General features: G+C 44.4%; 1 protein-coding gene across 2 annotated transcripts in view; it reads left to right on the forward strand.

Moving 5' to 3' along the window:
- PAK4 (p21 (RAC1) activated kinase 4) overlaps positions 1-24,419 on the forward strand; it is a 401,050-nt gene that overhangs the window by 101,872 nt on the left and 274,759 nt on the right. Inside the window, exon 1 of one of the 2 annotated variants that reach the window (XM_069644236.1) lies at positions 19,053-19,687. The exons of the other annotated variant lie outside the window; for it this stretch is intronic. The gene's annotated coding sequence lies outside the window, so the exon portion shown is untranslated. Of the gene's footprint in view, positions 1-19,052; positions 19,688-24,419 lie in introns of those variants that run through there. 2 annotated transcript variants of the gene reach the window in all.

Genomic DNA, 24,419 nt, shown 5'->3' on the forward strand with positions numbered 1-24,419 from the left:
CTACTGATTCCGGATTTGAACATATTCTGCAAGTTTTAGCTGTTGTTCGGGTTCGAATCGCCCGAATTTCTCGAGTTGGCATCAGATTTAATCTAGTCCTTATATTCTGCAGGCTCTTGTTTGGGAATTTAATACAGTAGTTCACCGGAAGATTCAGTTTGTTTGTGGTAGGAGGTAATTGGCCCAAAAGTTTGTTTGCCATTGCCATATTGCAAGTGTTGATCCAATCTACATGTGCCACTTTGGTTTTGATTTTTTCCGGGTTTTGTATTCAATCTTCTTGGGTGCAGGCCAGGCTTTTTAGTTTTCGCATGAGTTGCTGTTCCCAAGAGATCAAAGCTTTGCACCGTCCACTCCGAAGTTCTTCCTAGATCATTTTGTAAACAGGAAGCGTGTCTGGGTTTATAATTTTCCTTAATGTTCTCATTTGGCTTTGTTCTATTGAAGCTGTCAATGATAGCAAGTCGAGTTCCCGTCGAATAGCTGCGATGGACGAGGATTTAGGCAAACCCAACACCGCTTTCCAAAGATATCCCTCCAATTTCGGCCATATTGAATCCTGAATATTGAGGGCTACGTCCATTCCGTAAATTAATGACGGTACCACCTTTTGTCTGTAAAACCGAATCGCCGGTATAAGGGAGACATTTCCGTATTTGCGATCCATTAATCTTGTTTGAGTGGTCAGTGTTTTTATTTTGGACCACAAGGCCGCGTAGGTCGATTTCTCCGTTCTTAGTTCATCAATCATCATCCACAAATATTTTATATTTGTGACTGTCTCGATCTTTGCGTTGTTTAAAAACCAGGTACCCACCAGTCTGGCTTTTGAGCGCTGATTTTCGAAGATCAAGATTTTGGATTTCTCTGTGTTTATTTCCAAGTCATTTGAAGATATGTATTTGGCGAAATTTGTCAACTGGGGCTGAAGACTTATTTGTGTTTGGTCCATCAAAATTACGTCATCAGCATAGAGCAACCTGGATACTTGGGTGTTTCCTACTTTAGGCGGGAATGCTCTTACTTTTGGTTGAGTATATTGAAAGTCCCCCAAAAAGGTGATGAACAAGGCCGGGGCTAAAGGGCAACCTTGTTTGACTCCTCTTTCTGATTTAAAGTCTTCGGATAGCATACTTTGTCGATTTAGACGGATTCTGATAGTTGTGTCTGTGTGTAAAGCGATTATTGGATCCAAGATTTCCGCTGGACAGTTCCAGTTGGTCAGTTTGGACCATAATCTTTGCCGACTTACATTGTCAAAAGCTTTGGATAAATCAATAAACGCTAGAAAAACTCTTGGTGCTCCGTTTTTTACATTTCCTTGATGATATTCAGGATCATAATGTTAATGCTGGTTGAGGCCATCTTTAAAAATCCCTTTTGAAAATGGTCTGTTGCTGGCGAGGTTCTTGCCCATTTTTGGAATCTAGAAAGAAGTAGAGTAGCAAATATTTTTCCCATGATGTCTAGAAGGGCGACTGGTCGATAATTTGCCGGGTTATCTCTATTTCCTTTTTTAAAAATCGGTACGATAACCGCCTCGGTCCATGTTGCGGGAATTTGTTTAGTGGTCTCACAATGCTCAAAGATTTTTGTTATCAGAAAGGACCAAGTTTATGTTGTTTTAGATCAATGTTAGTCAATCCATCTGGTCCCGGGGCCCAGGACGATTTTAATTTTGAAATTGTTGACTTAACATCGTCTTGGACTGCAAGATTGACCCATAATGATGTATTTGCAGGTATAGGTGGAATTACTTGGTAGTCGATAGGGGAAAATTGCGCTGAATAGAAAGATAACCATGTTGCCTCAGGTATAGAGCTTGCAAGTTTGTCGTCGTTGTAATGGCCTTTATTTTTTATTAGAGAACAAAAATCTCTTACACTCTTTGAGGATAGCGTTATCGGCATTTGTTCTGCATCTTTTTGTTAAATTTGAGCCTTCCACTGTTTTAGCCAGGTTCTATACGCTCTGGTGGCCGAGCTCAACAAGTATTTATGGTTGTCGTTCTTGTTTGCTCTACACATACGTCTTAGCTTTCTCAGCTCTCTTCTTTTTTGAACTAATAATTCGTCATATTCATGTTGACCAGTTGTTACTGAAGTAAAGTTCTTTTGTTTTAATCTGTGAGGCAAGAAGAGAGGGAGATAGTTCGGCCTTGTCAAGGCACCACTACAATTTCTCAGATCTTTGTCGTATTTTTCCGTGATAGCTCTGATGTTTGTTGCCGTAAGTTTGAGGCGAGCTTGGTTCATTGCCAGTTCCACCGTTGCTGTACAAGTCGGCCTCTGGACGTGGATAGAGTCGAAAGTCATTGCTAGGAGGTTGTGATCCCTTTCTTTCGTTTTATGAACCTCAAAGGCCTTTGCGTGTGGGATTAAGGCCTGGGCTATGAAGATGTAATCGAGGTTGCTGTTGGAGAAATTCGTTCCCTTGTCGGGAAAGACGGCAGTTGGCCTCTTACACTAGCCATATTTCAAAAATTTCTGGCATCCATCAGGTTTAACCAGAGGTCTCCTATCACGCTCGCTGCTGTAGTTGGCAAAGGGCGAGAGAATAAGTTGCATTTGGCATTCAAATCTCTGCAAATGATGATATGGTCAGTGCACAATTCCGCTATGAATTTATCTAATAAATCTGTCATAGTATCGCCACATTTTACATTTGAAAGTTCTGGGACGAGGAAGAGGAGACTAAGAGTGATAAACACTACACCTTTTCACCACTTAGATAACGAGACGAGCAAGATGCCTTTGTAGTTTTTCAAGGGCAGGCATGTCCTCTTAAACAGGGTCAGGCAAGTCTAATTAGAAGTCCTCACCTGCAGCCTGTCAACTGCAGGCCTGTAAAGGGAGCAGCAGCAGGGAGGCCTGGAGAGGAGAAACCAGTGGACCATTTCCGTATGGAGGCAGCCGCGGTGAGACCTGATGTGTGACCAGGACACTGGCAGAGAATCCCGAGGTGTGGGAGCCTCCATGGCGTAGTTGGAGCAGCTGGGAGCTGCTAACGAGCAGCAAGGAAAGAGCGGACGCTGTCCATGTCCATCCCATGGCAACAAAGTTCCCGGTGCCCGCAGAAGTGAAAGCGACATGCGAGCAACACTTGCTAAGGTTGTGGCGCAAACCTAGGAAGCTGAGAGGAGGAGCAAGAGCCACCGCAGAAAGATGCCGCAAATCAGCGAGTGCTGGGGGAAAGGAAACTCAGAAACCAGGTGCTCAGGGTGGGCTGCTTACTATGAATGAAGCTCTGTATACATTAACGCTTTAAAGTGAAAGGAGATACAAATTGAATACTGAAATGGAGGTTTTCCAAATAGCGCAAACCTAAATATATTGAATACCGGCATGGCACTAAACTGCACATCTTGAGTATCGAACTGAATGAAAGTCAAAACCGGCATTAAAACTATATACATTGAATATCGAACTAAGTGGAAGTTTGAAATAGCATTGCACCACGTATACGGAATGCTGAGCTGAATGAAAACTTACAACAGTGATAAATCGAACAGATTGAATACCCATTTGACTGAAAATACAAAAGTTACACCTATATTTGAATAATAATTAACTTTATAAACAAAACCAAGAATCAATACAGATTAAAAGGAGACTAGCCATATGAAAGTAAACTATGGGGAAAAGAATATATGTGAAGCAGTGCAACAAAAAGGTGGGCTGTGGGCAGGAACAGAATGACCACCAAATAAGACTTTGTGAATATATGCAGTGCGGCACGCCCAACAACTGGCAAAAGGAGTGTGACAAAGCCGAGAGAGAGTGTCTTTTCACATAGGGGCAAATGCAGAGAAACCTATGTGGGCTGAAGAACCAAGAGGCCCTGGTTGTGTGACATGTGATGGCTGGACCGTGTAGTCTGATCACAGCGCCTAGACCAGTGAGCCCGCATTGAAGAAGATAAAGACACTGCATAATCTACCAAGAAGGAACACTACGAGTGAGCTGGTGACGCAAACCAGAAGGGGGACCAGGGTGGCCCAAAGTTTAGTTGAACTTTCAAGAGAGTAAATCATTTGTTGGTTGCAATGGTGAAGTCTTTGGGAAGGGAACCCTGAGACGTAATTTGGGCAAGGCCTCCAGGCTCAATTTTGTTTGAATGGTGCTACGGTAAAGTTTTGGGTTAGGGATCACTGAGCCTTGATGAACTATCCCTACTGTCTTGAGGACAGGACCTGAGGACCTTTTTTTTTTTTTTGGTCGAACTGTATTACTTTGAACATGGGTAAGGGAGTTTGAACTGGGAGCCGGAAGAAGCTCAGCATTTTGTGTTGATCACCATTTGTTTGATTATTGACATCCCTATACACTGTTTAGCTTTAGTTGTGAAGGCAAGTATAGGTTTTGGACACAGAGCGGCCTTTAAGTTGGCCTCTTTGACTCAGACTTTCCTTAGTTTTGTTCAGGTTGGGAAATCTCCCCTTAGTGTAGGGCAAGTTAGGCCTTCTACCATCCTGACTTTTAAGTTAATAAATATTGTTTGTTTGAATTTAAGTCCGTTGTCGGTGTCTTACTTCATGATGCCTTCATAATACATACATCCATTCATTTTGCAAGAAGTTGCTTCAGATTACGCCTCAAGGGGGACTTAGTCCAGAAATGTTCCTAGAGGAGGTTAAAAAATGCCCCCAAAAGATAGCCATCCCACAGTCTGAGACTGGGGTTAGTGCCTTATTCCAGATATTTTTCAATTTTTAAAAAACATTTTACAGCATGCAAGTCATTTTGGATCACGTACCTAACAATTAAAGAGAACGATTCTTTTATCTTTAGGTCCAGCGTAATAGGAACAATAGTTCTTTGGATCACTTAACTTCCTGTCCTAAATGTTGGGAATTTCTGAACATTTCTTGCATTTGTCGTTGGGAAAGATCACTGCCAGTTCAATGTGTTAATTAGCCATAACGGTCCATAATATGAATTGTGTTGCTAGGATAAACTTCCTAGTTTACAGATGGATGCCGGATCAGCTAACAAATGTGACATTCAGGAAGACCGGGACATAGACTTTAACAACTACACTAGTTCATGTTGTATTACTGCCTGTCTACAAAATCTTATATCAGAATAGTCCTAATAAGGTTGGTGCCAGGGTAGCGCTCATTTACCCAGCCTAGGTTCATATGACTAGTATCATCACAAAATCTACATCATCCTTTGAGAGCCTTACCTGCACATCCCTATCCAACCTAAACCTGTGCCTGACCAAAATAACTGTCTCCGGGTGACTCGACTCATTTTGTCAGCGAGTGGACAGAACGAATAGCAAGCCACCTACTACAAAATCCTCATTGCTTCTGATTTGAATACATCTGTGCTGCTTTACAAATAAAGCAACCACACATTTTCTAAATCATTGTAACATCATGCACATCTCCATATGTCCAACTAGGTCTAACCTAGTTGGACATATGGAGATATGTCAAAGTGCGACAACCACGCAGGTTGTCGCACTTTGAATGCTTTTCTTTCATCAAACCTCTCCCCTAGTAACCAACCATGTCAACCAAACCTCCCCTGCCCTGGTCAGCGCATCAACTACCTTCCTCCAAAATGGCCAGAATAGGTAAAGTTTCTTTCCCACATCTGGCTTTGGTCAATGAGTTCCTTCAATTGAGACCCATGAAGTGCTCCAAAACACTCTTTACTGAAACTTTCAAGGGCTTATCTCAAATGGACTTACACAATATGTTCCCATCGGTTTGAAAGAAGATTGCTCCAGAACACTGGACCTCTCGGTTCCAACATCATTCATAATTAAAAATAAAATCAGTAAAAAAAATACTGGTTTAATACGAAGTTGGCCAAGTGCAAATTAAAAACTGCATGCTCTAATGTCTGATGGAAAACTGGCCTGCCAGAAGACAAATAGAACTTGCATTCTAGAACCATGCAGGCCCCAAACATGTCTACAGAAGTGTTCAGAGTCCACAGATTGACTCTACCACAAGAAAGACCTTCTTTGCCGGTTTCTTCCCTAGAGCTGGCAGATAACTTTATCACCTACTTCCAAGATAAGGTTAGATGACAACAAATAAACACTACTAGCCATCTACACTCCACTGCTTGCGTGCAGCACGTTCTCCGCTTCCCTACCACATTCAAGCCTTTGTGAAGGCACCATGAAGTAAGAGACGAACAACAGATTCACTTTTCTACAAAATGATTTATTTCTCTTAAATGTTAGGATGGAGTAAGGCCTAACTTCTATAAAAACGTTTGGGACAATAACGAATGATGATCTAGTTATCAATCTCTCCAGACGTTCATTATCTACTCATGAAACAACTGCCCTCAATAAAGGTTTATCATTTTCACCCAGTGTTGGTACTAACTTTGTCAACTTTCAGGTCGATCTGTACAAATTTTTGAGAAAACTAAAATTTAAAAAAGTTTTTGCCACACAGGTCACTTTGTACCATCCTAAGCACAAACCGGATTCCCAAGCACTCTCCGCATCGGAGAGTTTAAAGCAATTGAAACCTTGTTTTCCTTGTAACAGGAGGCCATCAGTGACTCCTCTAATGTTTATCATGATTTGAAAATTAATCCATTGCACTTGAATCTCAAGGAATTGAAACAGAAATCTAAATTCACGCCACAGTTCACTGGTGACAATGTCATTGAGACCTTTAATCAAGCAATAACTCGAGATATACATCAATACCTGAACAAGAGTTCTAAACCTCGTTTTAAAACTAACCTTACCAACAACCAAAAAATTGCATTGAGGGAGTTAACAAATGACACCACCATCGTAATTAAAGAGGCATATAAGGGGGGTAATGTTGTCATTTTGAACACTTGTGACTATATTTCTATGGGTCTGAAACATCTTAATACCCCTGGATGCTATCTGTTGTTGAAATCAAATCCATGTAAACGGGTTGTATCAGACCTAACTGTGTTAATTGACTATTGGTATTCCCAAGGTTACTTGACTGATGAAGAAAAGGAATTTCTATCAATCAAAGAACCCACTTTGCCTACTATGTACTTCTTACCCAAGATTCATAAAACCTTTGAGGTCCTCCCTGAAGTGAGGCTATTATGAGTGGAATCAACTGGGCTACAGAAGGTCTATCAAAGTACTTAGATGAGGCACTTAAACCATTTGTAGTGTCCATGACCTCCTACATTAGAGATAGTTCTCATATATTCTCTAAGACATTCTTGACATTACTTGGCAATCAGACTATTTGTTGGTCACCATTGACGTTGTCTCCCTGTACACTAATATCAAACATGATTTAGCTTTGCTCACACTTGACTGTGCTTTCAGAAATAGTTCGGCATCATTTTTAGAACATGTGTCCATGCTAAAGCAATTTCTTCAATTTGTTCTTGAGAACAATGTCTTCATCTTTACTGACCAATTCTATCTCCAATTACAAGGGGTGTCTATGGGTGCCAAATTTGCCCCCTCATTGGCCAATCTCTTCATGGCATTTTTTGAGGAAACCCATATTCTGAACCAAACTCATTTTGCTGCCAATATCATTACTTGGCGACGATTCATTGATGATATTTTTCTGATTTGGAAAGGTACAGAAAATTCTTTCAATTACTTTCTCAATTTTGCAAATACTAACACTTTTGGGATTAGCCTAACGAGTTCTTACGATTCTAAACAAATAGATTTCTTAGATTTGCATATATTTGTAGATGGCCAAGAGCTGTTGACCAGTACTTTTAGGAAGCCTATCGAGGCTAATTTGATGCTAGCAGCACACAGTAATCATCAACGCGACGATTAATAACATCCCAAAAGGAGAATTTCATAGAGCAAGACGCAACTGCACGCGTTCGATGGATTACGACAGTGAATGTAACATCATCAATCAAAGGTTTTTGAATAGAGGCTACTCAAGCGCAGTTATTGATGAAGCATATACAAAATTCACTAATGTCACTCAACTTGACCTCCTCAACAAGGTACCTAAATCTAAAGATTCCCTTTAATACATTTCTTTGGTTACTCCTTACACAACAGACTCCGCCATGCTATATAAAATGGTAGCTAAACATTGGCACATCCTGGGACTTGACAAGGATCTTGAACCATTTTTAACACCCAAACCGAAATTTACTTTTCTAAGATCATCCACAATCAAATCACAGGTTAGTCCGTCGTTCTTTGTTGTAGCCAAGAAGAATTGGCTACTTTATTCTCAATCGGCTGGTTTTCATAAGTGTGGGAACTGTAACCAGTGTCCTTGGGCTCATCCCAAATGTAAAACTTTCACAGACAAGTTTGGACTAAAAGTTGTTATTCCGGACTTCATCAACTGTAAGACAACCCATGTTGTTTATTCCATCATTTGTGTTTGTGGCAAACTTTATGTGGGAAGCACGATACGTCAATCATAGAACACTTGACCAGTCTCCGGATGTGCGAACCCAAATCCCCTCTAGCAGTTGATTGGCAGGCTGAACACCAATTGGATTTAACCTCTGACTTGCACTTCATAGGACTAATGAGAGCGCATAAGGGGCGGAAATCTTCAATTGAAATTGCGTCAAATGGAAGCCAAACTTATTTGTTCATTGCGATGTACCCGTGGACTGAATTCTGACCACGAGATGCATGTTTTTCTATGAATGTGGCCTGACTATTTGAACCTGGAATAATGATTGCATTAATGTGTTTTTTCTACTAATTTGTGGATTTTACAATGTATCATCTTGATTTGCCCTAATTGTACACCTTTGCGGGTCCACCATGTTTTTTCGCTTGCCGGTGCCACTTTGCCATTCGTGCCAACCTATTTGATAAGATCATTCACCATGATACTCTTTTCATTGGATTAAATTCCTGATTTGTGAATCATTGGTTATTTGAGAATAGTTCCATTTTTAGTGGTTCTCTGGTAGATTGTGTTAATTATTCAGCTATACTCAAATATCTCCCTAATACCGTGTTCACCCTCTTCATTTTTGCAAATGTTCGCCAAACGAGATAATACGCTGTACCACCTGCAGCGCTAGGATCAGGGATCAGCCTTCCCTCATTAGGTATGTCCTGATGCGTATGCGGCATATCGCTACATATTCTCATTCTCCTGACGCATTTGTTGTTGACAATTGTTCGTGTTGACGTCACCGTACTGACGATGCACGTCACTCGCGCTACGTCATCCTTCCGCGCCGCCGCCGTCATTTCTTTGACATGCTCGGCGGTTTTGCATTATATAGAGGAACTGAGCGGCTCAGTCGCTTGATTTGATTTACATATTTTGACTTCGACTCAATTTGCCGAGTGAGTTTTTCTAGCATCTTCCTCTAGTTTGTTACCGCCCACATCGGGCATTATGTTGTTCTTTCTTATATTTATTATGCTACCTCGCAGGTGATATGAGTCTCAGCCATCGGGCATGTGCAATTGAATACGAACTTATAATTTTCAACGGGTAATCACCCCTGCATCTCATATGTGGTAAGTTTTCGCTCATGTCATTATTGTTCATTCAAGTTGTAGCTTTGATTGCTGGTCTGTTTGATGCAGTATCATTCATTCATGATTGGTAATCGTTTGACACATTTTTCGTATACAGTGAACATTTCATGACGCATCGGTAAGACTACTTTTTATCGGCTACACTTTCTGATTGGCAATATTCGGCAAACTTATTATTTAAGCTTTGGAACATTTTGCCCTGGTTACTGCATGGAATTTGGTATCTACCTTTTGGATCAATCATATTGGTTTTGGATCCCGTATTATCTTTACTGCCATTAATTCTTATTGGTGTTTTCCATTGCCCTGATATATATTTTACTATTCTGTACTAGTTGATTGCACTAGTGGCATGGTGATGGGTGCGTGATTTGCATGGGGGCCTTGCACTGGTGTATGGGACATCATAGACACTTTAATGGAAATCAGTATTGACTTTTTAGTCCGCTTAAATGCAATCTCTATATTCTTGTCCTTTTTATGTTGGGCCAATCTGATCCATCAACGCTGCCCTACCCTTTGTACCGAACATGGTATGTTCTTTCCTTTTTCTTCTTTTTCATCTTTTTTGATGTCATTAATGTTGGATTATTCAATAATATTTTCAATATCGTTTTGTATTTTTGTCATTGAATGTTGCATTATGCATTTGTACTATATTTGATTGTGACTCCATCATTGAGCCTTGAAGACGACGCAAGTGGCGAAACACGTGTCGGCTGTTTTGTATTTCATTAAAATACTGTATTTTGACTGTTGTCATATAATTCAATGGTGTAAAGCGCAAAATCCACCCCCCCCCCCCATTCTCTTAACTTGTTTACACAGTGTCAACCTGTGTGGCCGGGTTGACTGGGTTTGGAGTGCTGCTCACACCACACCTTTGTTAAGACTTTTTCACCTCTTAAGTCTAATAGTGATAAATCACGCACAGGTTCTTGTAGCGTGTCCACCACTTGTGTATCTAGTTTACTTCCAAGATAAGGTTAGATGACAACAAATAAACACTACTAGCCATCTACACTCCACTGCTTGCGTGCAGCACGTTCTCCGCTTCCCTACCACATTCAAGCCTCTGTGAAGGCACCATGAAGTAAGAGACGAACAACAGATTCACTTTTCTACAAAATTATTTATTTCTCTTAAATGTTAGGATGGAGTAAGGCCTAACGTCTATAATAAGGTGGTATTTCCCGACCTAAAGAAAGTAAGGATAATCTTGTTTCATAGAGTTCAACTCAAAGGTCCCCCTGTGTCCAAAACCTATACTTGGCCTCAAAACTAGATATACAATGTGTAGGGATGACAGCAACCAAATGAAACAGTGTTTCAACATAAGGTGCTGAACTTCTTCCAGCTCCTGGCTTGTTTTCAGACTTCCCTTACCCAAGTTCAAAACAGTTTCACAAAAGGGCCTTGGGGATCCCTTTCCCAAGTTCAACACAATTCCAAAAGGCTTTTGGATTCCCATCCCCAAGGTCAACAACATTCACAAGGTCTATGGGTTCCTTCCCACAACAATGCAGCTCTTCCAGCTTCAAAACCTTAGTTAGTTCAAATCGTCTCAACTTTCCATAGGTTTTCCAAATCAACTTTGTCACCTTTCAGGCTTTTCACGAGTTCACATAGCTTGCTTTTTTCTTCACTCTCTTCAGTACTTAAAATTCAACACGGTTTCTGTTCTTGGATTTCCTTGGTTTATTCTAAGTAAGGGTTACTCTGTCTAGGCGCAGTTGTCAGAACACACGGTCCACCCATCACAGGTCACGCAACCGATAACCCATGACACTTTGTTATATTCATGTTTTCATTGGATTTCCTTGCCGACACAGGCGTTTCCCTCTGTATCTGTGTTGTTAGTCCACATTCAATTCTGTTCCTTCTTGGCAGTCTCTTGACCATGCCACAACTTGACTTGCACACAACTTACTTCATGGTGTTTATTCATTGTCCCCACCTTGCGTTTACACTGTGCTTTCCACAATTTATCAGAGTTCATTACTGACTTTCACTTTATTCATACTTTCACATTGTCCATCAATGCTCATTACCAGTTTTTACTATGCTCATCAATGCACATCACTTGCTTTTCATTCCTTCAGTAATTTCATATACTTTGCATATCTTTTCCTCAGTTTGATATTCAATAACTCAAAATGCTTCTCTTCGGTCTCCAAACCCATTCATTATCATTCTCTGTTTAATCAGCATTTCCATTTGCCCATTTCCAGCCCCTGGAGCGACCCCGACTGAGTGTTCCCTTTCTTTCACTCATGAGTGTCCAGCTGCTGTTCTGGGCGTCTTTGCGTTCTTCTCCGGCTTTCTCTCGCTTCCTGTGTGCTTGACAGGAGCTCAGGTGAAAGGCACTCGCCTCTCCTGAACCTTGCTGCTGCGGTCCGCGGCACACTGGAGTCTTCTGGGTCCCACAGCTCTATCTGTGGACATGTGGCACTGGGAACTACAGGGCTCTTGACCCTCTCGCGGCCCGTTCTGGCCCTGGCGTCTTCCTCACTCCCCTGCAGCGTATGGCATACTTTTCACTTGCCCCTCTCCAGCCTGCTCCTCATCAGGTTGCCACATCCTTCTCCCAGACAGCTTCTCTCGCCTTTCTTAGCTTTTATGCACCTCTAGGCTCTCAATTGGCTGCAGGTGCAAGTTCTTTGCCTGACCATAGTAAACTTCACTATTGGGACATGCCTGGCCATTGCAGTGGTGTTCCATAGACCTCTTCCTCGTCTCATTACCAAAGTGGTGTGCTCGAATAGAAGTGTACATTACTCCTATTCGCCTCCTCATCCCAGTCTTAAAGGCATATGAATGTGGGACAGTCTGTGAGTGCAAAAGAGGGGAAGACTGACAACCTACAAAGTTAGGGGGAGAGTAGGGTGTGTTCTGACAAGGGAAAGAGGGATACCATGCCTGACCTGAAGATCATCTCCCCACTCTACAAGATCTCTCCACCCAGGTGATCCTGCCTCTCATATCCACCACCAGGGTCAGGATCCAAAAGCAATGGCCTTTCCCTGGCCTCCTGAGAGGAAGAACCAAGGGGAATAAATGGGAGATTGCCCTCAGGTTCCTCACATCTCCCACAGAGATCACCTAAGCAGTCCGAAAAAGGAGAGCATCATCTGAGCAGGTACTTCTGTGCCATGCTATGACTATCAAGGAGAACATTGTCTCGACTCCCAGCCTGAATACCGACCCTTAAACTGCTCTGGCTACTTGAGTTTGCCGTGAAGAAAACCTGCATCTTCTCTTTTGATGAACCCATCCGATTTTTATGCTTTTTAGCAAGCTGTTGCCCCAAAACAATGCATCTTTCTTGGGCAAGATCCTGGAGAAATGTATGCAACACCTGTGGCACTTCAGGGAGTCAAACACAATTAGTTGTGTATACTGTCCCATCAGGGAGACTGAGCCTGCTTTGTTATCTAGAGTGTGCAACAGCTCATCCCTCATGAACAAACGATGGCACCCCAGCCATCCTTATCCTTTTGGACTTTTCAACAGCCTTCGACACCCTGAACCACACCATTGCTAAGTCGCCTTAAAGACTCCTTTGGCGTCAGGGGGGTTTACCCAAGAATAGATTGCTTCTTACCTACAAGAAAGGGAATTGCAACTAATTTTCTTTCTAAGCAGAGTCTTTCGCTGTAAAGCAACCCTTCCTCCCTCCAAACCCCTCAAGTCCAGCTCTTTCTCCTTGACTCTGTAATACTTACTTTAAACCGTTTGCCGACTTCATCTCTACTTTCTCAGACTCTTTCCAAATGTGTTCCGATTATGCTGAGATTTCCTTCAAACTTGGCTGCGTCAGCGCAGACGGCTATATGCTCCTTATCCGTCATGCATCAATGTCGGGCGATACACTGTGTATGCCTTAATGCATCCAAAACTGAGATTTACCCCTCCCTCCCTTCGTGGTTGGCTACTATTGATATCTCCGCCAATCTCATATAAGCTGCATAGAATCTGCGCTTTACATTTGATATCCTTTTTATAGACAAATAAATCAAACTTTTCCTTGTGCATGTTAAAACGCATTGTGCCGTTTTCTCAACTTACCCAACTAAGCACAAGTGACTAGGTCTTTAGTCCTCTTCTGCTGGGACTACTGAAACAGCCACTGGCTAGCTTTACCAAAAGGATTAACCTACCAGCTGCAGATCATACAAAACAAGGCACTTGAAAAGACTCCGGTTCAGTCCTGGCATGCACATAACTGCAGACCTTAAAGATCTTAATTGCTTTGTGGTGGATAAACATATCACCTGCCAAGCACTTTGTATCAACCACCATGCCTACTTTGGTGCTGGTACAGTCTACATTAAACAAAAGCTCATCAAATACTGTCCTTCCATGCTCTTACAGGCCTTAAAAATGCTTAAAAATTCCACTAGACTTGCAGGGTGAGTTACTTATTTTACATACTTGACCTAAGAGAAATGCGCTCGGACCATGTTAGAGGTGACAACATATTTACCAATGCTTTCTGCAAAATGGTCCATGTCACAATAAGCACACTTTATTTTTGGTGCAGTGCTGACACCCAAAAGGCAGCCATTAACAGTGAAACTTGTATTTGACATTTACTAAAAACCGTTTGTTTGCAGTAAATGTTAAATGAACGTTTCAAATCTCCCCATACTAGCCAGCAATGGCACTCGCCGTTCATAAAATCTCTTCACCAATGCCAGTGGGCTAATAGATTTTGCGAGCCCTGTCTTTAGATCTGCTGGCTCATTTTCTCTTACCACTGCTCATGCATTGAGGAAGAAATGTTGGGGCGGGCTGCTGAACCTTGTCCTTCGTAACAATCTTCCCTCCACCTTGAGAAATGTTGACCTTCACTTATTGTTAAGGAAAAGGATTCGACAATATGCTCAAGAAGATTTTTGATTCTTTATTGATTACTTGTAATGTGCTCACTTCAACTGATTTACGTAAAGCCGTTTCCTTAACTTTGATTTAGATTGGTTTCGTGATGCATTAAACAGTAGTAACAATGGCTCTTATGTGCACACCCACATGCACCCTCTTTGTGATTTTTGCTATTTTTCCCTTTTTACTATTTCTAATGTACTGTAAATTTTCCCTTCCTTATTCCACTTAACTGATCTGGCATATTCTAAGGCTGTGAATTGCTAGACAATTCCCGTCCCCCTTTCAACTCCCCCCGCCCCCAAATTGTCCCTTCCGAGCACTACAACCGCAAGGGAGGTGGCAAGTGACAGCATTTGAAACATACAAGTCTAATACTGATACTTGTGTGAAAACTGAGGATGAAAGGCTGAAAGATCTTGTGTGCTATATGAGGAGTCATGTGGACTACTGAATTGTGTGCAGAGGATTTCCCCCTTCTCCCCTCCACCCCATTCCTTGGAGGGTGCAGCCTAAATGTCCAGAATCACTCTGATATTGGTTACCTAGAGTTGTAGTTTTGACACCTAAACCTTTTGATGATTATCTTCTTAATATGTATATGCAAGTCTGCTTGTATAATCAAGACTTCTGATACTGGGGCTTCTGCTGTTCCTGTAATCCTTATTAATGATTAGTTTGCACCCACCTCTTTCCTCAAATCCTGATCCAATCCAAAATCCTTATCCTCGTCAACCTAACTCCTGATTGAAGACTGCAAGAGTTCATTGTTTGAATCGTATGGATTATAAACCCAATGGGGCCCTCCCGATACCACTATTTTGAAAAAAAGTGCTTACTTAACCCCCCAAAAAAGGGGCTAGTAAACAATCTGAGAACTCTCCACCTGTGCTCTCCATTCTGGCCCAGGCAAACAAACTCATTGCGTGATCAGACATTCAGGGTGACTTCAAGCACAAATGCCCACCACCTTTTTCTGCCAAAAAGTATGGAAGCCTTGAATTCTCGAATGAAGGCTAAATAGATTGTTGTAAACAGAAAAGATCCAGATCGCCAAAAGTTCCAACAGTGATACATATGACAAAGTTTCTCTCTCGCTCTCTCTCCCGCTCCACCCCTCCACCCACCCTCCCCGCCATGGAGCCTTCTCCCTAAACCAGTTGTCTGCAACACCTCTTTATTGTTACTGTACAATAACCCCCATTGTCTAGTTGTTGTCTTAGGCTAGAGATGTCCCCCTAATACAGGTTAACTCATTTAGGGACTACCTAACTGTCCCTAATCTAACCAGTTGTTGGCTGTTGTAAAGGGAAATTGGGATGGTGTCTTGCACTTGCTCTGTTGGATTCATGTGTTTTTTTAAACATGCCCACTCATATGTTGCTTTTATTACTTCCCCTCCCCACTCCACCCACCGATCCTTTATCCCCCTACTCTTCTCCTCCTGCTGCTCGGCTCCTCCTCCCGCTGCTCGGCAGAGGCGCTACTCCTCTTTCGCCCCCCCCCCAACCTTACCCTTCTTACCCCCAACTCCTTCCAATGCTACTACTCAAATGCCTTCATTTGGCTCTGTACCATCTGCTTCACAATTAATCTTTACTGTATCCCTCCTAACCCACTTGCAACACACACATGCACACTCGATCTGTATTACCCTTGCACTCACTAAGCCAGTACCTCACCTTCTCCAATAAACTCCTCCACACTCTGCTTCTCCTTCCTTCTCTCTGCAGATCTTTTGGTCCACCATTTCCACTTTTTCTGACCTCACCCAAACAACATACGCTTCCTGTTTCCTCCTTATATTGCCCCATTTCTGTGGGGTTTGGCCCTCTCTCCTATCCAATAATTTCCTGTCTTTCCATCCCGGGTGCTTATGGGTCAGGAAAAAATAAAAAGCGCTGGCTAATCCCCACTCACTTTCATTGAAACTTCCATAGTGGCCCGTGAGGACCAGTGTCCAAGTTCGTATTGGTATTTTGTATTTTTTTTTTATTTGTATAGCGCAGCCTGGCCCGTGGGCATCAGGGCGCATCAAAGTTACATGAGGTGAATCAAATGCAAGTATTACAACATATGCCAATTACAAGTGTTACAAAGTAAGACAGGCAGATATCGACAGGGTAAAGTTACATAGCGTTTCATTTAGGAAGCAGTTTACATCGTTACATATAGTACCATACAGGTGGTAAGCAGTTATTTACCCAGTAGTGCAGTTACAATGTATATAAATGCAGTGTGCAAATATGAGTAATTATAACTAAAACAGTTAAGCCTGCTCAAGGAGCCAATTCTTGACCTAAAGAAGGCTCTGTTCCCAGAACAGTAGGGAGGGTGTTCCATAGCTTGGCTGCAAGGACTGGGAAGCTTGACCCACTTGCCTTTTGTAGCTTATATCTGGGAATGCGCAAGGAGTGAAATTGGGATGATCTCTGGTCAACTGAGAGCCAATGAAGGTTCCGCCTAGTGTGGGGGGGGGGGGAGAGAGAAGAGAGAGAGAGAGAGAGAGAGAGAGAGAGAGAGAAACTCTCAAGCAAGGGTTAGTGAAAGAGTAGGGAGGGTAAGTGATTGATGATGAGAGGGGGAAAGCATGTGAATGCGAGTGATAAGTAGTGGAGAGCTGCAGCGGTGAGACCGGAGGGAGCATTGTGCTTGTGGGAAGGACCAGAGGAGGAAACTGAGATATATATATGGAGGGGGAAGAAAAGGAAAGACCAACTGGTGCAGGAACGCAATGGCGTGAAAGGGGGGTGAGCATGTGAAACTGCATCAGACGCCATTGTGGGGACGCAGACACTCCTGGTAGCTATTCATATAAACTCTACCCAGAAGAACTCTGGAGAGTGTGAGATGGAGAAGGCTGGGGCCTTTAGGCTGTGACTCGAGTCAGTATTTTCAGGCAGTAGCAGTTACCATTCTCTAGTTGCCAACCAAGGGGACAGGGAAGTCCATGGAAGACTAGAGAGACCGCACCGCCTGTGTATACCATACATTTAAACCATATTCGAGATCTGGAAAATAAAACTACTTCTGGAGTACTCTTAAGGCCATCTGTGACAATTTATCTAAGTATTTCAGGATCTCATTACTTTTCACTTGACATCTTTCGACTTTATAGTCTGAATTGAAATTAGTCTTCCTTCGGGTTCTGAATGATGACATGTTCCACTGTAGGGGGGCAATGTAACCCAGATTTCCTTGGGGTCCTGAATCATTGTGGCATCATTCAATAGGAGCTCTCTTTGGGCCACATTGGGTGTGAAAGTAGTCTAAAAACAATATTTGAGTGGGCTGCTTTGGTTGCAAAGGGCGTACTGCATGCAACAAACACATTTTGTACCGAACAGAGTTTTAATGATCCAGCAAAAACATTACATTCACCTTTTGGCTGATATCAAATTGCATCTTTGGATTAATTATGAAGACCAATCTAGTGATGGGTGCATAATATCCATCATGCTTGCTGGAAAAATCTGAGGTACATTAATTGGGGGCAGGGTGTTGTGGGGGTTTATTTGATCCTTCCCAATGGTGAACTTCCAATTAGCTGTAGGAAATGGACAAGTGTATAATTCAAAGTTTGGAAAAAACTGCAAGACCGAGTGAATTATTGGGGGGTGGGGGTCTGTAGTTAAAAAACTTAATTTACAAACGTGAATAATGGTTGGGGCTATCCTACGTTTTAGCTGGACTTCTTAGAGAGCTGGTTACCATATATCACTACAGGGCTTAATTTGAAGTAGGAGTTCCTTCGGCCCCCTTTTTCTGTGTTTTAGTTTCTAGAAAAATGCAAGGAGCGAGTTAGTGACTTTAACAAAGCTAACATTTCTATTCTCAGTGGGGTTCGGGAGACGTTCACCTTATTTACAGGGGATCTGTAATGATGGCCATCCTGCTTGTATTGATTTGGTAGTGTGGGCACTATTTACAGTGGCTCCCTAATAGCCTGCATCTGTATTTCTACTGGGCCAGTGCATTCAGAGCCGTTGGTCATCTTGGGAGGAAGTTGCTAACTGCTAAATGTAACAATTGACGATGAGTCTAGTCTGCCTTAATCCTGGAAGTGACTAGACCCGTGCACACTGTGGCCATTTTAGGAGGTACTGTTTAACAAAATGTTGGAGGTGGGGGCATTTAGAAGGTGTGTGTAGGTTAAAACCTCATGTCTGCATTACTCTTTTTGATCCCCCTAAAAAAATAATGTGCTGTCTTTCCCTTCCATTTTGCCGTCTTCTCCCATTTCCATCGGGAGCTTAGACCAGTCCCCCTGCCCCACACGTTGCCCCGCCTTACTTTATCTTGGATCCTGCCCTCTATTAGTTGAACTTTTGACACCTCCAGTTTGTCTCTATAACCATCCCTACGTTCCCCGCTTCTTCCTTCTACACTATTCCCTACTTTCTTATATTGCGTCTCCCATTCTTTCGTTGACCCTCGCCTCACTTTCATTCTCCTTTTCGTTGGCCCTTGACATGCTTTTCAATTGTTTCTACCGTTCTTGTATTCTTCTTCCCCTTTCTGTAGCGCCGCCTCCCGCAGCCACTCCTTCCCCGGCCACTCCTCTCTCACACTCTCTGCTCCCAATGTTCCTTCCCTCTGTTGCTCTTTATTTCCCCACCCCACCCCTCCTCTCCAGTTGCAGGGGCGGGGCGGAGAGCTTTCCCTTTTGAACTCCCCTTTGCCTCCCCCTTTCTCCACGTCATGAAACTGGCTTTGGTGAGAGTGGAGCGAGCAGAGCCCCGGGGGCCGGAGTGATACTGGTGGAATGTGTTTCAAGGGAACAAGTGCAGAGAAGGAAAGCGGGTCGGGCTGGCAAAACTCGGGCTGGGAACAAGTGCAGCGCGGCGGATCGGGCACGGACGGTGCTGCGAAACGGGGACCCGCCCAACTCTAGGGTACACCCTCCTCGAACCGAGCCCTAGTCTGCGATAGACAGTTTCCCAGTCTCCAAGGGAGCACCGGACAGGAAGGGAGCATACCCAGTACCGGAATTAATGCCCCGGCCCCACCTGACTCCTGGGAGCGCGCACGACTTCAACCGAACTGAAAAATGCAAGCGATTTGAGCAAGGAGCAACCCTGGGGAACTTTGACAATCTCCCATGACGGGAGCATCGGATTTCGGACAAAGAACACACGCTGCGCTTTGATTCTCTCCACAGCAGCTGCCGAGCAAAAGAGTAACCCCGCCTTGGAGTATAGGGGGCGCCACACCCGGCGCGGGCAAGTGGACAATCTGGAGGATCTGTCCCACTGGCAGAAGCCGGGGCGATTCGTCTTCCGCCCTCCCCAGACACCCGTCTGATTATTTCTTTTTTAGAATGCTGCTGGTGAGTTTGGTACAAGTTTCTTTACCATGTTTTTAGGTTGAGCAACGTTGTAATATCTTGTGTTCTTATTTAATGCGTTGTGCCTTTTCATTACTCAGTTTAATGGTACTCAGTTGTCGACCCCTGAAGTGTGAAGGGCTGAGTGAGCCTTGTTGTGTCAATTATACTTGTGAAGTTCAGGATGGGCCAATGTCTGTGGCGAGCAATTAACTAGTGAGCTATCCACCTGTACTAGGCTTTTCACGTTTCCTATGCGAATGCCCAGTAGGGATGCTTCCTCAAAGTTTTCACTGCTAGTTCCTTGTTTTCTCAGAGCTGTGGCAGGTGCTCCTCCATAATAACTCCAGGAAGCCAGGACACTTGTGATTGCAATGTTGAGACCATGAAGACGGGAAGTAGAGTTGGAAATGCCATGGGGTCCTAAACTGCACCAGAATCCTGCCTGGGCCACACATCTTGGGACCGACCTCCCCTGTTGATGGGTCAGTGGCCTATTTTCTGTTTGGGAGCAGTGTGAATACATAGAGTGAAATGGAGATGGCTGGGAAAATTGGATTTTTTATTTCTATGGAGATAGCGGTAGGTGGATAGGGTGGTGCTGACTGAACTGGCCGTTCTATAGAAATGGCAGGGCAAATAGTGGCTTCTCCTAGAAATATAACGCTGTACGTGTATAGTGATTTTGTAGAAGGCGCAGAGGGTTCTCAAAGTAGCTAAGGAGATCAGGGATTGCATGGCAATTCTTGAGAACACTGCTCTCCTCCTGGGAGGGTGAATTAGTAACATGCCTAACACTAGCATTGTGCTTCTTTGCAGCACCACAAACATGATTCCCTTCCTAGTTCTAGCATTGTAGACCCACGTTATTCATCCTAACCGCACGTGTAGATCGTGTTGCTTTTGCTACTCCTCCCAGCACTGTCGCAGTCGACCTGTTCTACCCCATGTCACCCATACCAGCACTTGATACCAGTTCCGATTTCCTCTGGCTTTGCTGCAGTGATAGTCTACAGTATTGAAGAGCATTGGTGGAGAGGGGTTCCTCAAGGGGCATTGGTCAGTAGCAGTTCGCAACGTTGCAGGCAGCGGATGATGGATTGGGATCTCAAAGGGGCAATAAATGGCGGAGGGGCGCCCTTCAGCCACTCCCTCTGCAGACATGTGCTGCTCTTCCTTCCAGCACTGTGACCCTTTTCCACTTTCTAAATCTCTAAACCCCTGTTTCTCACCTTACAAGCATTGTGCATATGCTACTCTGGCGGAATAAAGTTTTGGTGCCGGGAGGAGGGGGCTAGGGGTGAAGTGGTACTGGCCAATAACATTTCGCTACTTTGCTGGACATGGTGGGTCACCTGGATCGGAAAGAGGCAAGGGGCACACTGCCTCCTTCATCGCTCCCCCTTGGTCATGTACCTCACTTCCTTACAGCACTGTAGACCCGTGCGCCTTTTTGTCCCTTCGCTGTAGGCCCGTGCTGCCCTTCGTCCTTAGCTGTAGGCCCGTGCTGCCCTTCGTCCTTAGCTGTAGGCCCGTGCTGCCCTTCTCCTTAGCTGTAGGCCCGTGCTGCCCCTCTCCCTTAGCTGTAGGCCCGTGCTGCCCTTCGTCCTTAGCTGTAGGCCCGTGCTGCCCTTCGTCCTTAGCTGTAGGCCCGTGCTGCCCTTCGTCCTTAGCTGTAGGCCCGTGCTGCCCTTCGTCCTTAGCTGTAGGCCCGTGCTGCCCTTCGTCCTTAGCTGTAGGCCCGTGCTGCCCTTCGTCCTTAGCTGTAGGCCCGTGCTGCCCTTCGTCCTTAGCTGTAGGCCCGTGCTGCCCTTCGTCCTTAGCTGTAGGCCCGTGCTGCCCTTCGTCCTTCGCTGTAGGCCCGTGCTGCCCTTCGTCCTTCGCTGTAGGCCCGTGCTGCCCTTCGTCCTTCGCTGTAGGCCCGTGCTGCCCTTCGTCCTTCGCTGTAGGCCCGTGCTGCCCTCCGTCCTTCGCTGTAGGCCCGTGCTGCCCTCCGTCCTTCGCTGTAGGCCCGTGCTGCCCTCCGTCCTTCGCTGTAGGCCCGTGCTGCCCTCCGTCCTTCGCTGTAGGCCCGTGCTGCCCTCCGTCCTTCGCTGTAGGCCCGTGCTGCCCTCCGTCCTTCGCTGTAGGCCCGTGCTGCCCTCCGTCCTTCGCTGTAGGCCCGTGCTGCCCTCCGTCCTTCGCTGTAGGCCCGTGCTGCCCTCCGTCCTTAGCTGTAGACCCGTGCTGCCCTTCGTCCCTCTCTGCGTACCTCCATTGTAATTTTGCCTAGCCTGTTGATTGTTGCATTCTTGAAGGAAGGTGTCTGCAAAACACTGATCTTTCTTTTTGCTTGGCTCATACCTTCGATCCTGACCAGCTTTACCATCACAGCAGCACCTGGGTATCCATCATTAACCAGTGACAAGGAGTGACCCATGGGAAAGGAGGAGCTAGTAAATGGCATTCCGCAAATCTCATTTCCACATAAGATGCAAACATATCGCTATGTCCTATAGATATGTCCTAATATTTATTAATAGATTGTCCCAAACGCGCAGTTACGTTCACATAGGTGTTTGTTCATCCTCAATTGGCCGGAGGAGCCAAAAGTAGCACCTGGTAGCTGTTGGTTTCAAGCTAACCAGGCTCTTCTATGCTACAAGCAGGAGCTAAGTAGCCCCCAGCTCCCCTCAATTTCGAACCGTGTGTATGTGTATATGTGTGTAATATATGTATAATCTTTTAGCGACAAACAGGTGCGCACTTACTCTTTACCCCCACGCACATGCTCTTTTCCCCACACGCCGCACCACATTCAACTCGCGCTTTGCCTCCTCCCCTGCGCACACGTCCTCTGCCCATTTGCGCGCACACACACTCTTGACACATGTGGCAACCCTGATTCATACACAGATGCTACTTCAGTTGCCATTGCTACAGCTGGGCTAACGTAAACTCCAGCCATTGCTGCTGCTGCCGCCGCTGGCGGAATTGTTACTGTGAATTATTGGTTCCCTTTTAGATCCTGGTTATTCAAACATTCTTATATCCCACTATCATCTCAATATTGATTGACACTGAATGCATTCCTCCAAACAAGCGTGTCTTGTTGACCCCTAATTTTCAGTTGTATTCCTATTCATCAAAAAGTCTTCATAAGTCGCTGATCCTGACAACTTGTAGAAAACACACTCTACATGGTGTTCCAAGGCAATTTTAAATCCAACCAAATCTTCATAGTCCCATACAGGCTTCTGACCTGGCAGGCACCTTTTCGTTTTTTGACAAGCTCTTACCTTTGTATTTATTGAGGATATGATGTTTGTATTTTTATTTATTTTTAGAGCGCTTACTGTTAGGGAGAATTCTCAAAATGTGTTAATTTCTCTCTTCCTTAGAGACCCCCAGCTCTTTTGCTGAACTTTGTGACTCTGTACTTTTTAATTCTGTTTGTTTTCTGTGTTTTATTATCTTTGGTTATGGAGTTTTAACCAACTCCATAAGCATCATCTTTTTATTTGTGTCACACAGCACCCTCAGTCCGGTGACACAGGGAAGCCTTCTCTGGGATACACTACTGTTTCCCAGAGAATGTAAGGTTAAATTGACTTTACTAGTCTTTAAATTCCTAGACCCAGCACCATATTATCTTCGTATAGGGTGCTGGAGGGATTACCTAGTATACCCTGTGTCTAGAAACTCACGTACAAGTCAAATGCTACCCTTTCCTATCGAAATGGCTGGTGGCCGTGGTTTTAAACAAACGACCATGATTTTTCCCGAACACTGGTAGCTAAAAATCGCGGGAGCCATGTTTTTCAAGATGGCACCTTAAGCCCCTATGTTTAAACAGGTCCCGGTCTTCTTTTTTCGCCATTTCTTTTTGGAAAGGTCCTTCTAGTGTTTGTATCTGCGTGCCAAACTAGGTTTGGTCCCTTTGTTTCTATGCCTTTGGCGGGCTTCGGGACTGAAGACCGCCTCTAGCGTCTGGGGTGGGCAAGAAGTGAGGGAGGTGCCCGAAACTCCCTGTGCTTAGTCTCCTAGGAGACCCAAATGCACTCTGGCGTGATTGGCTGGCTGGCTGGCTGTCAGTCTGGCAAGGACAGCCACCCTGCTGGGTGAGTGGCAGCTAGGCTTGAATGTAAGGGAGAAAACTGTTTAAAAAGGCGAGTCTCTTGGACCGGAAAGCAGAGTTGACCACTGGAACGAAAGAACCGAAGAGGACGGCTGCTGCAACTGCTGGACCGTTGGTTTGCCTTTTGAAGCACTGCTGCAGGTCCGAATTGCCAAGTTCATCTCGACAGAGATGCCCCTTCAAGGACGACTTCTTCCTTTGAGTTGGTGGGACCAATCAATTCGTAAGCCACCTGGATACCATTTTTGGAGCTGGTTAGGATTAACCGGGGGGAAGGACACAAGCTTGTGTGCTTGATGACAGCTACTCGAACCAAAGCTCTTCCATTTTGCCAGCTTGTTTGACCCGTCGCCGTGCAGTGCAGGAGTCCCCCGATGTCCTCCCTCTTGTCCCCACGACTGACACTCAGGAACAGAAATCTGCAGGAACTGCCAAGAACCAACGTCTTCAGCTGCATCTTTTTCTTCATACTAAGGTACTGTGCCAACCCGATTGAGAGAACTTGCCTCTCGCGGTGAAAGTTCATGGAACTTTCCCAATTTACAGGCCTAATCAGCTTGTGACCCAACATACAATTCTTTTTCGTATAAACTACTTCTGAGAACTTTGGCAAAGTCT

The sequence above is a fragment of the Ambystoma mexicanum genome, chromosome 2p, assembly GCF_040938575.1.
Source record: "Ambystoma mexicanum isolate Mex_15411 chromosome 2p, UKY_AmexF1_1, whole genome shotgun sequence".
Lineage (NCBI taxonomy): Eukaryota > Metazoa > Chordata > Amphibia > Caudata > Ambystomatidae > Ambystoma > Ambystoma mexicanum.